This window comes from Arachis hypogaea, chromosome 14, assembly GCF_003086295.3.
Source record: "Arachis hypogaea cultivar Tifrunner chromosome 14, arahy.Tifrunner.gnm2.J5K5, whole genome shotgun sequence".
NCBI classification, from domain to species: domain Eukaryota; kingdom Viridiplantae; phylum Streptophyta; class Magnoliopsida; order Fabales; family Fabaceae; genus Arachis; species Arachis hypogaea.
The window spans coordinates 20,588,310-20,597,997 of record NC_092049.1 but is presented as its reverse complement, the minus strand read 5'-3'; the positions used below and the strand labels follow the sequence as shown (position 1 = coordinate 20,597,997).

Below are 9,688 nucleotides of genomic sequence, written 5' to 3'. Positions count from 1 at the left end.
ATGATAGAATTAGCAATGTAATAAAATAACATGTTAATTGTTCTTAAATTAAGATAATAAAACTCATATAATAAAAATTACAATTTAATGATGATTAATCTCATTTTATTTTTTATTAATTTTTTTATTATAGAAGAGCTAAATTTAATTTTTAAATCTGAAATTAGAATCACACATGATTAAAAGAAGAGCTAAATTTTATTTCCTCTCTTACTCATCCTCATTTTCCTCCCATATTCTCTCCTCAAATCCACCATCCAAAAACCCTTTACCGATTTCAACAAAAAGATTCTAACTTTATCGATCTTCGTTGGAATCATGTTGGGAATCAATAATCTTCTTTTCCCATGGGGTTTCGTATCTTTCAGTTTCAACCTCGTTGCTTCTTTCTTTTCAGCTTGGTTTCAATCTCATTCTCTCCGTTATCATCGTGAAGCAAAAGATAACATTTTCGAATCTCAACACCGTGATTCTCATCACGTTGTTCTCGCATTAAATTCGAGTAAAAAAAAGACCCAAAGGTGTAACGGAGAAGCAGTACTTCATCGGATTCTTTTGCACCATTAGCGTAGGTTTGTTGTTTGCTTTGTACCTTCCCGTTGTGGAGAAGATCTACAAGAAGGTTTATTGCTATGAGATGGTGATGGAGATGCAGCTGGTCATGCAGATGACGGCGACGGCGCTGGCCACCGTGGGAATGGCATTCGACGGCAGATTGTCCGAAACGAAGAGAGAAGGGAAAGAGGTGTCTGACAAAGGAGAAAGGGTTTACGGATTTTGATCGTGGCAACCATCTTGGCGTGGCAGTTTTGCTTCATCGGCACGGCGGGGATTGTTTTCTTGACGTCGTCGTTGACCGTAGGAATTTGCATGACGGCGCTGTTGTCCATGAAGCAAAACTGTCACGCCAAGATGGTTGCCACGATCAAAAATCCAATAAACCCTTTCTCCTTTGTCAAACACCTCTTTCCCTTCTCTCTTCATCTCCGAGAATCTGCCGTCGAATGCCATTCCCACCGTGGCCAGCGCCGTCGCTGTCACCTCCATGACCAGCTGCATCTCCGTCACCATCTCGTAGCAATAAACCTTCTTGTAGATCTTCCCCACAACGGAGAGGTACAAAGCAAATAATAACCCTACGCTAATGGCGCAAAAAAATCTGACGAAGTACTCCTCCGTTACACCTTTGGATTTTTCTCTGCTCGAATTCAATGCGAGAATGATGGAACTCAACGTGATGAGATTCGAAAGGGTTATCTTTTGCTTTACGATGATGACGAAGAGAATGAAATTGAAATCAAGCTGAAAAGAAAAAATAAGCGGCGAGGTTAAAACTGAAAGATACGAAACGTCCATGAGATAAAAAGATTATTGATTCCCAACATGATTCCGACAAAGATCGAGAAAAGTTTTGGATGGCAAATTTAAAGAGAGAATATAGGAGAAAAATGAGGATACGTAACAGAAGAAAATCCGCCCACTGAACCCAAGTTGAAACCCATTTACTTGAACCTTTGTGGGTGAAATAATACTTTTAAGAGCATGTTTGAAGAGAAGAAACCACAAAGGAAAGAAAATAATTCAGAACCAGAAGAGACATGTGCCTCTTGTTTGTTATGGATTTTTGATCTGTTGTTGCATGCGCTCTTGTGTTTTTTTATTGCCCATTTCTGACTCTTCGTTTTTTTCAATGTTAGATTCTATTTCAAGTGCTTGTAGTTCTTGTTGGTTGGAGCCCTCTCTATAGAAGAGAGTGAGACACAGGGAGACAAGGGAGATTTGATAAACACAAACAAAAAACTTATGGAAGCACAAAATTTATTGGATATAATAATGATAAAATCAAGGATGTAGTACTCTTTGTAGTAGCGGTCCTTATATATCGTATTAACAATCGAAAGATGGTCGAAAGAAAAGATCTCTATTTGACAGGGCTTCTTTCCTTTTGCCGCATTTCGTTCAAAGGGTTGAAGGGAGATAGTGCATCAAGCTGTTCGCAAGGGCCAACTTGATCCTCTTCCCCAGGATCCCAGATGAGGAAACCCTAGGAGAGCCGCCGACTCCAACTACCGTCCATGTACGATCCCTACTAGATCTGACAAGCAGTGACAATTGCCCTATGAAGACTCGCTTTCGCTACGGCTCCGGTGGTTTCCCTTAACCAAGCCACTGCCTATGAGTCGCCGGCTCATTCTTCAACAGGCACGGGGACAAAAGGAATTCAAGTACAAATTGTGGGATGTAAGACCCAGAATCTTTGAAAAGTCTTATTATGATCAAGTCTCAAATCCTACAGTTATTTATAGCCTTAATTTCAGAAATTATTTTATTAAAGATAATTAAGGCAGATTGTGATTTATTGAATTTGAGACAAGTTATGATTTATTATCCAATTTGATAATTATTGGATTATTTTCTATAATTATATTATAAAGTTGGTAGTTGCGAAATAATAAGGATTTTATATGATTTGGACTAGATAAGTAATATTTTAAATATTAATACTGCTACTTTGGAAAAATAAAGGGGTTTAATTATATTATTTCTAATTATTTTGATTTGGGCATTTTATGAAAAATAATTTATGAAATTGATGAGCAAATAGTATTTTCTATACATAATTAGTGTTGGATTTAATTTGGGTTTCAATTACTATATTATTCCCAATTTTATGTGGAATTACCCTAATGCCCTTAACCCTAATTTTCAAAATGAAACCCTAACCCAGTAACCCATGACCCGGTCCCCTTCTCACCCAACCCAGCAGCAAACAAACGCCTTCCCCTTCCCAAACCAAAACGCAGCAACGACTGCAGAATGAAGCAAAAGAAAGAAAGGGGTTAGGAGGAAACGGGAAGAAGGAGAGGGGAGACGGGAGGAACAGCGCCGGCAAGGAGCCACTATTGCCGCCGCTTCACGAAGAGAGGAAGAGCGCGAGCCAGGGCACGCGAGACGGGGCAGCCACTGCTGGGTCTCCGTTCTGCCTCGCAGTCACCACTGGAGCCGCACCCAGTCCCTAGTCGCCGCTGCGCCGCCCAGGACCGCCGTCGCGTCGCGTCGCCGTCTGCACCAGCGCCGAGGGGACCGCGCGGGGAGGAGAGACGCGCGAAGGAGAGAGCGGATCTGAGGCCGAGCTAAGGTCCAGCCACCGCGTCGGAGCCCATTCACGTCGCCAGCGTCGCCGTCCCCTCCAGCTGCGTCGCCACCGTACGTGCCGTGACCTCCAGTCGCGCCGTAGCCATCGTGCTTGCTCTACCGCCGGGAAGCTCGTCGCGGTTGGGGTCTCACCGCCGACGTCCCTGTTGTGGCTGGTGTTGTCGCCGGAGAACCAACGATGAGGAGGGAACTGCGCCGCCGTGCCTGGCCACTGGAAAAAAAAAAAAAAAAAACCCCGCTGCCGTCGCCGGAAACACAGTCGGTAAGGGTTTTGGATTTGGTTTTCATTCGTTTAAGATTCTGGAAGCTTTATCGTCTCTGTATGTGGGTTCCAGGCACCATTGCCGGAGTCCGGTCGCCGCTGCCGCTTGGGGTGGCTGCCGGGCTGCCGCCGAACGGTTCGGAGACCGCCGCTGTTTCGGTTCAGCCGTTCCTCCTTCGGTTCGGTAAGCATTTTCGGTTTGAAAGTCTTTTGGTTACTATTCTGTTATTATACGCTGAGGTTTGTGGCGTTAATTTCTATACGATTGAGTTCGGTTGTTGTATGTTGTGATTAGAGTTGTTGAGACTGTTGCGAAAGTGGCTTGGAACCGAGGTTTTGGCTGCCGGGATTTTGATTGTTGATTTCGGGTTGAGGCGAAAAGGATTCTGTGACGCGTTTGGGTTATGGAATTTGTGTTTGAGGTAGGGGCGCTTTCCAAAAAACTGTGTTTTATGTATTGGAATTATTACATATGGATACTGGTGCGAGATATTGTGTATTTGGTGATTGTATCTGCCTTATGTATTATTTGATTGACTCGAATGACTATGGATGTTGGTTTGGTTGAATTGTGGTGCGGCTTTGTGAAATGTAATGTCTGAAGTCGATTCTTTAAAGATTTGAAATATGAGTTTAATCCGTTGAGGATTAGTTTGAATTGAGTCAATTATTTTGATGATGTGAAAGATAGAATACTCTTGAAAGTCAGCCTGGGTCGCTTTAATTGATTTGGTTTTGATAAATGATTTAATGCTGAACCGATTCTTTAAAGCTTTAGAAATGAGTTAAATCGGTTGATATTGAGTTGATATTTGAAATGGTTTCCTTGAGATATGCCACTGAGGCGATTGTTGGATTTAGCTTGCTTTTGAATTGATTTCTGGTTTTGAGCTGTTGAGAAGGAATGAGAAACGGTTTAGTTGGGACCCGAACCGGGTGGCAAAAGTCCAAGTTTTAGGGGAGGTGCTGCCGAAATTTCTATAGAATCCGAGTCCTTATTTGAAATGTTAATTGGGGAATTTTGAGTTTAATGCCTTTCCTATCTATTTTGAGGATTGTGAAATTATGGCTTCTTTATTACCTTTACTTAGAACAATTAAGAAAGCAATGAAGTTATGCTTTGAAAGAATTATTGAAAAGAGAATCATGATTTATCCTTATTTTCCAAGAAGAACAGTATGTCTTTGGGTACAAGTCATTTGAAAGAGAATTTTGCTTTGAGGCTGTTTTAAAAGGTAAAACGGGTTTATGTTTTTCTCTATTAAACACAAAGATTGTCCCTTGGGAGAGTTTTCGTGATTTTAAAAGGAATTGGATTTCGATTGATGAGCCTCATTATTTTGACGTTTTAAATAAGATTCAAAGTATCTTTTGAACTCTAGTTTAACACAACAAAGATGATTCTCTTATCAGTTTGAAACGCTTCAGATTTAGTTATGGAATTGAAGCCGGTTTTGTTTAAGTAAAGGAAATGGTTTTGAAAGAAGTAAAGATTACGTGACTCGGTTTGGCTTAGATCCTATTTTCTTACTCAAATCAGAAAGCCAATGTTTTAATGATTTTAAATGAATTTGGTGAAATGAGATATGTTATTCTCCCCTAAAGACTTGGGACTCTGCCGAAAAACTTTTGTTATAAAATCCCATTGTTGGATGGGTGATTTTGAATATCTCAAAGAGGCTTTTAACTTGCCATGATTATGGAAGTTTTGGAAAGAGGATGCCGAGAGTGGCATTGTTTTGAAAGGAGAATTTACCTTGAGTAAAAGTGGCTTATGAGCCTGAGATGATTTGAGAAATGAGATCTTTAAAGCCAAGGCTGAAAAGAGTTGAAACTTGATTTCAAAGTGAAATGAGTCGAGAAAATGATTTATGGCTTAAATGCCGATTTCATGAATTTGATGATTTTGAATGTGGAAGTGTTGTTTTATTGAGAGCCGGAATGGCTGTGTATGTTTATACATATTGATTGGTTCTGGATTGAACCGTGAGCCGGAATGGCTGTGTATGATATGAATATTGGCTGGTTCCAGAATGAACCGTGAGCCGGATGGCTGAGATGGATGTTGATCCATGGATGAGATTGAATGCATGTTTATGCTGAATCATTGATATATATGAATGTTGCACTTCCACTATCTGAGATACGAGTTTCCCTGGGTAGTAGCAGTGGCTAGCCACCACGTGCTCCAGGTCGAGACTTGATACTCTGTTGACCCTATGTCGTAAGTGTGGCCGGGCACTGTGAAAGGCCCGGATGAGCTCGCCCCCATAAATATTCACCAGTGAGGGTGATGGATATGGATCATGATTATGATCAAGTTTATGATGAGTATAACTCGAGTTGGGGATGCACGACAGAGGGACAGTCCAATGGTTAGCTACCAGGACTTGTCGGGTTGGCTCTATAACCGACAGATGATATCATCAGCCACTAGGGACAGGCATGCATCATATGCATTTATGTGACATTGTTTGGGTGTGCATATTATACTTGGTTTGCCTATGTGATTAATTGCTAATTGTTCTACTTGTAATAACTGTTTGTTTGTGTTTGCATCTTCCTATTTGTGTTTGCTACTGGGACTCTGTTGGACTGTGGTGATTGGTTGATGGTTGGATTGTTTGGGCCTAGGGCCGTGGTTGGAATGAGATGAACCGATGGTTGATTTTGGTTTTGTGTTTCTGGTTTGAAATAAAATATGAAAGGCTATTTTGGTTCAGCATAGACAAACCGTTTTGAAAGGCTTTTGAGTTTTTGAGAATTGAACTGTTCCTCTTTCAGAAAAGATTTCCGATTCCTCTTTTATTGTAAACCGTTATTTTTGAAAAGAGGCATAAGACGGTTATGAATCACTGGTGCGATTATCTTCATGTATCCTATTACAGTAATTCCCAAAAACCCTCTACTGAGAACCCTTTCGAGGATGATGTTCTCACCCCCCTACATTTTTCCCCTTTCAGGATATGGGCGCAGAAGTTACGAAGAGCTTATTTAATTGTTGTTGTGATGCTCTGTATTGTTTTAGTTATGGTTTATTGTACCCTCGCCTTTATCTTGATATAATCTGTAAGAGGGATAGGAATTGTATTGGTTAATGCTTGTAAAGTTATTTATATGTATTTATGTATATATATATATGGATGTACTCTTTATGAGTTGTTGCAAGTTGTATGGTATTTATAGATGTACGTTATCGAACGAAAGTATTTTTGGGAGCGGTATCACGGTTTAAAGTTTTAAACAGGCTCATATTTTAGTATTAAATAGTATAAGTGTCGTCGTAATGTCCGAGCTATCAGAGTTACGCAGCCGGAAGCGTGAGCTTTGGTAGTTAGGGTGTTACATTATGGTATCAGAGCAGTTCTTCCTGTAGAGCCTGAGGAATGGACTGACTATGCTTCAGTTGCATACTCTGAGCGTTCGTCATGTATTAGGTCTTGTCGAATGACGAGAATTAGAGCTTTATGCACATGACAGTCTATTGATTAACGCTGTTAGTCTTGCATTGCATAATTCCTGATATTAAGTTTGGCCGGCTTAATACTAGTGAATTATGTATATGAAAGCACTGATGGGTTATCATAGATGATATACGAGTTTTGAGTAAAGCGAATCGCGGGTGTTGGGAACGATAGAAACTTTTTCTCGAGGCTATTCAGTTATGTGTCTTGAATTCTGTTCGAGTCGACCTGTTCTTTTATATCCTAACTTGAAGTTCTTGTTTGGTACTCCTCTTGAAAAGTAATTTGATGTTTCCACTCTATTCCTCTATTCATATGCATTCTTGTTTGATCTTAATTGGATATGCTTGTTTGGAATCCTTGTTGCATCTATATTTCTCTGTTTGAGCTCTTCTTAATTCGTGTGTTCTTTGATATAGCTTTGAACTTGTCTTAATGCGCTGTGCATTTTAACTCTTGGTTCCGAGTTCATTCTTAGAGAACTTGTTGATTCAGTTTTCCTCTTATTTGACAGTGATTACAGCTAATTTTGGGATTTTTATAAAAATTGCTGTTAATTAAATATACACTTATCTATATGTGGAACTTTAAAGATTTCTTATACAGTTTAACAACTATTTATTTCTAATGCCTCGCCTGTACCTTTACTGGTTTATAGAACTGCACCTACTTAAAATACAAATTGACTTTCTAGTAACTTTACTATAGTTCCAATGGACATCTTTATTTGATTGTGTATTTAGATATTTTCCGAAATACTGGAAAGAAAGGATTTTTCGCTTTTATTCCGGTTGAGTTTCGTTTGATAAGCTTTACTTAACTATTTTAAATTGAGTTTGGTTTAGCATACTACATGGTTTATGCCATTGTTGTTCTTTTGAAAATGTTGGATTCATAGCTTTCTTCTTATGAACGGACTGGTTCCTTCTTAAGCTTTTCACCTCTATGAATGTCATACGTGATTCTATTTTTAACTAATCTTTTACATCTTGTGAACATTACCATTGATCTTGGTTTGTCCCCTCTTGTGAATCTCATCCTTATGTGGGTCAGCTTGATTCATTTCAAGATAGTGCATTGTTTATTCTCCCATTATCTCTACAAGAGTTTTTAGTTAAAGATTTATCATTGAAAAATTACAAATGATTGAGTTGTCTTTTTCTATGACTTTTGTATTCTTTTGGATCAATTTAAAACTTGTTTGATGTTTCATGCCTAGTGAATCTTGTTTGGACTACTTTGGTTTAAGATCTTTTCTAGTATGGCTTGACTTTTTTTTTTGTACATCTTAAACTTCTTGAATGTTCTTCTGAGATGGTGATTTCAAGAACAGTTTTGGAGTCTTGTTCTAAACTTTTTAAAGAAGTTTTGAATTCTCTTTGAAGAAATATTAAACGGAATTTACTTTCTGTTGCTTGATTGAGATTGAAAACCATTGTTCAATTTTGATGAAGTTAATTTAAAAATTGGCAAGCGCTATTTTAAATGAGGTTTTGGAAAGCTCCCTTGTTTAGTGGAAATTGGTTCGTTTGTAATGCACCACTTATTTCCTTTACCAAATTGTAAGCAAATTTTTACTTCGGAGTTTCTTTTCTAAAAAGAGTTTAACTTCCTCTTTCGTACTTGTTATGAATGTTATACACGCTTGTTTGAATACGAAATTTTGAGAATTTTGAACAAGCATTTGATTACTTCCGAGTTTTTATGAACTGCTTTTGGTTTGGTTGTGCACCTAACTATCTTTCTAAAATATTTAAGGAAATATTTTAGCTATTAGCCAAAGTTGTGTGCATTTGTTTTTGGAACTCTACAAAATCTACTTCAACATGAAATTGAATTAAGGCAAAGCCACGATTATGCTTTTATTTTTCTCTTGAAGGAGGCTTGTTGCTTAACTTTTCTTTTAACCTGCAAAGTGATTTTTCTGCAAGTTTTTTATTCTTTTAAGAATAATGTATTCAGAAGTATTTTTAATCATGCCCTTGAGTTTTGTGAGCTTTGCCTTGGGTTTGAGATATTCTCTTTTGTAAACCTCATACTTCATCGACTCAGTTTGAGTTTGTTTCAAGCTGATGCGCTGGTTATCTTCTTGTTGATCCTATTGAACTTCTTTGATCTAAGGGTTATCTTTGAAGTTGTCAATTGAATTATGTCTAGCAAACTTTATTGCTTGAACATCCATGTTTATCTGGGATTGGATATATTCTTTCAAATCTATGACTATTGTCTTTGACATCCGTCTCTCCTTTCTAAGATCTCATATTCTTCTGAGTAGACTCGAGAATTGTTTTGGTATCACGTGCGACTTATAGACGTAGTAACGCGATGCGTTAGTTCTTTAAGACGTGATATGTATATATGGAAGGTAAAGCGGTAGGTGTGTAACGTTATGATGAGTTGTGGGTGTTTTATCCCTTGCAAACGAGCTTGCGGGTGTTAGGCTTATGTTTGGCTATGAGGTTGAAAAGTGTTTGACGGAGTTGGAAAGTTGAAGCCTTGAGGTGGATATGAGATTAGTGTGCGGAGGTTGAGCACGTCGTTTTAACTCCATCCTGTTTGATAGCCTTTGATGCCTTGCCCTTCTATCACATGATTGACCCATGTTATCTTTTGCATTGAGCCTACCTTGTAACGTTTGCTTTGCAATCACACTCCTACCTTTACATCCTTATGCTTATGACAATCAAAGTATTTGAAAATCGTATATATGATTATATTTTCAGATATTTTTGCTTCTTCCTTAAATGTGTTCAAAGGTGAACTGTTATGGAATTTCTTTCGTTTTGTATCAATTTTCGAGGGCGAA

General features: G+C 38.6%; 2 pseudogenes; one reads left to right on the top strand and one right to left on the bottom strand.

Moving 5' to 3' along the window:
• The first annotated feature begins 201 nt into the window (after window positions 1–201).
• LOC112742380 (probable purine permease 4) lies at window positions 202–891 on the top strand (annotated as a pseudogene).
• A 2-nt stretch (window positions 892–893) lies between these two features.
• LOC114925114 (probable purine permease 4) lies at window positions 894–2,077 on the bottom strand (annotated as a pseudogene).
• Between the last annotated feature and the right edge of the window lie 7,611 nt (window positions 2,078–9,688).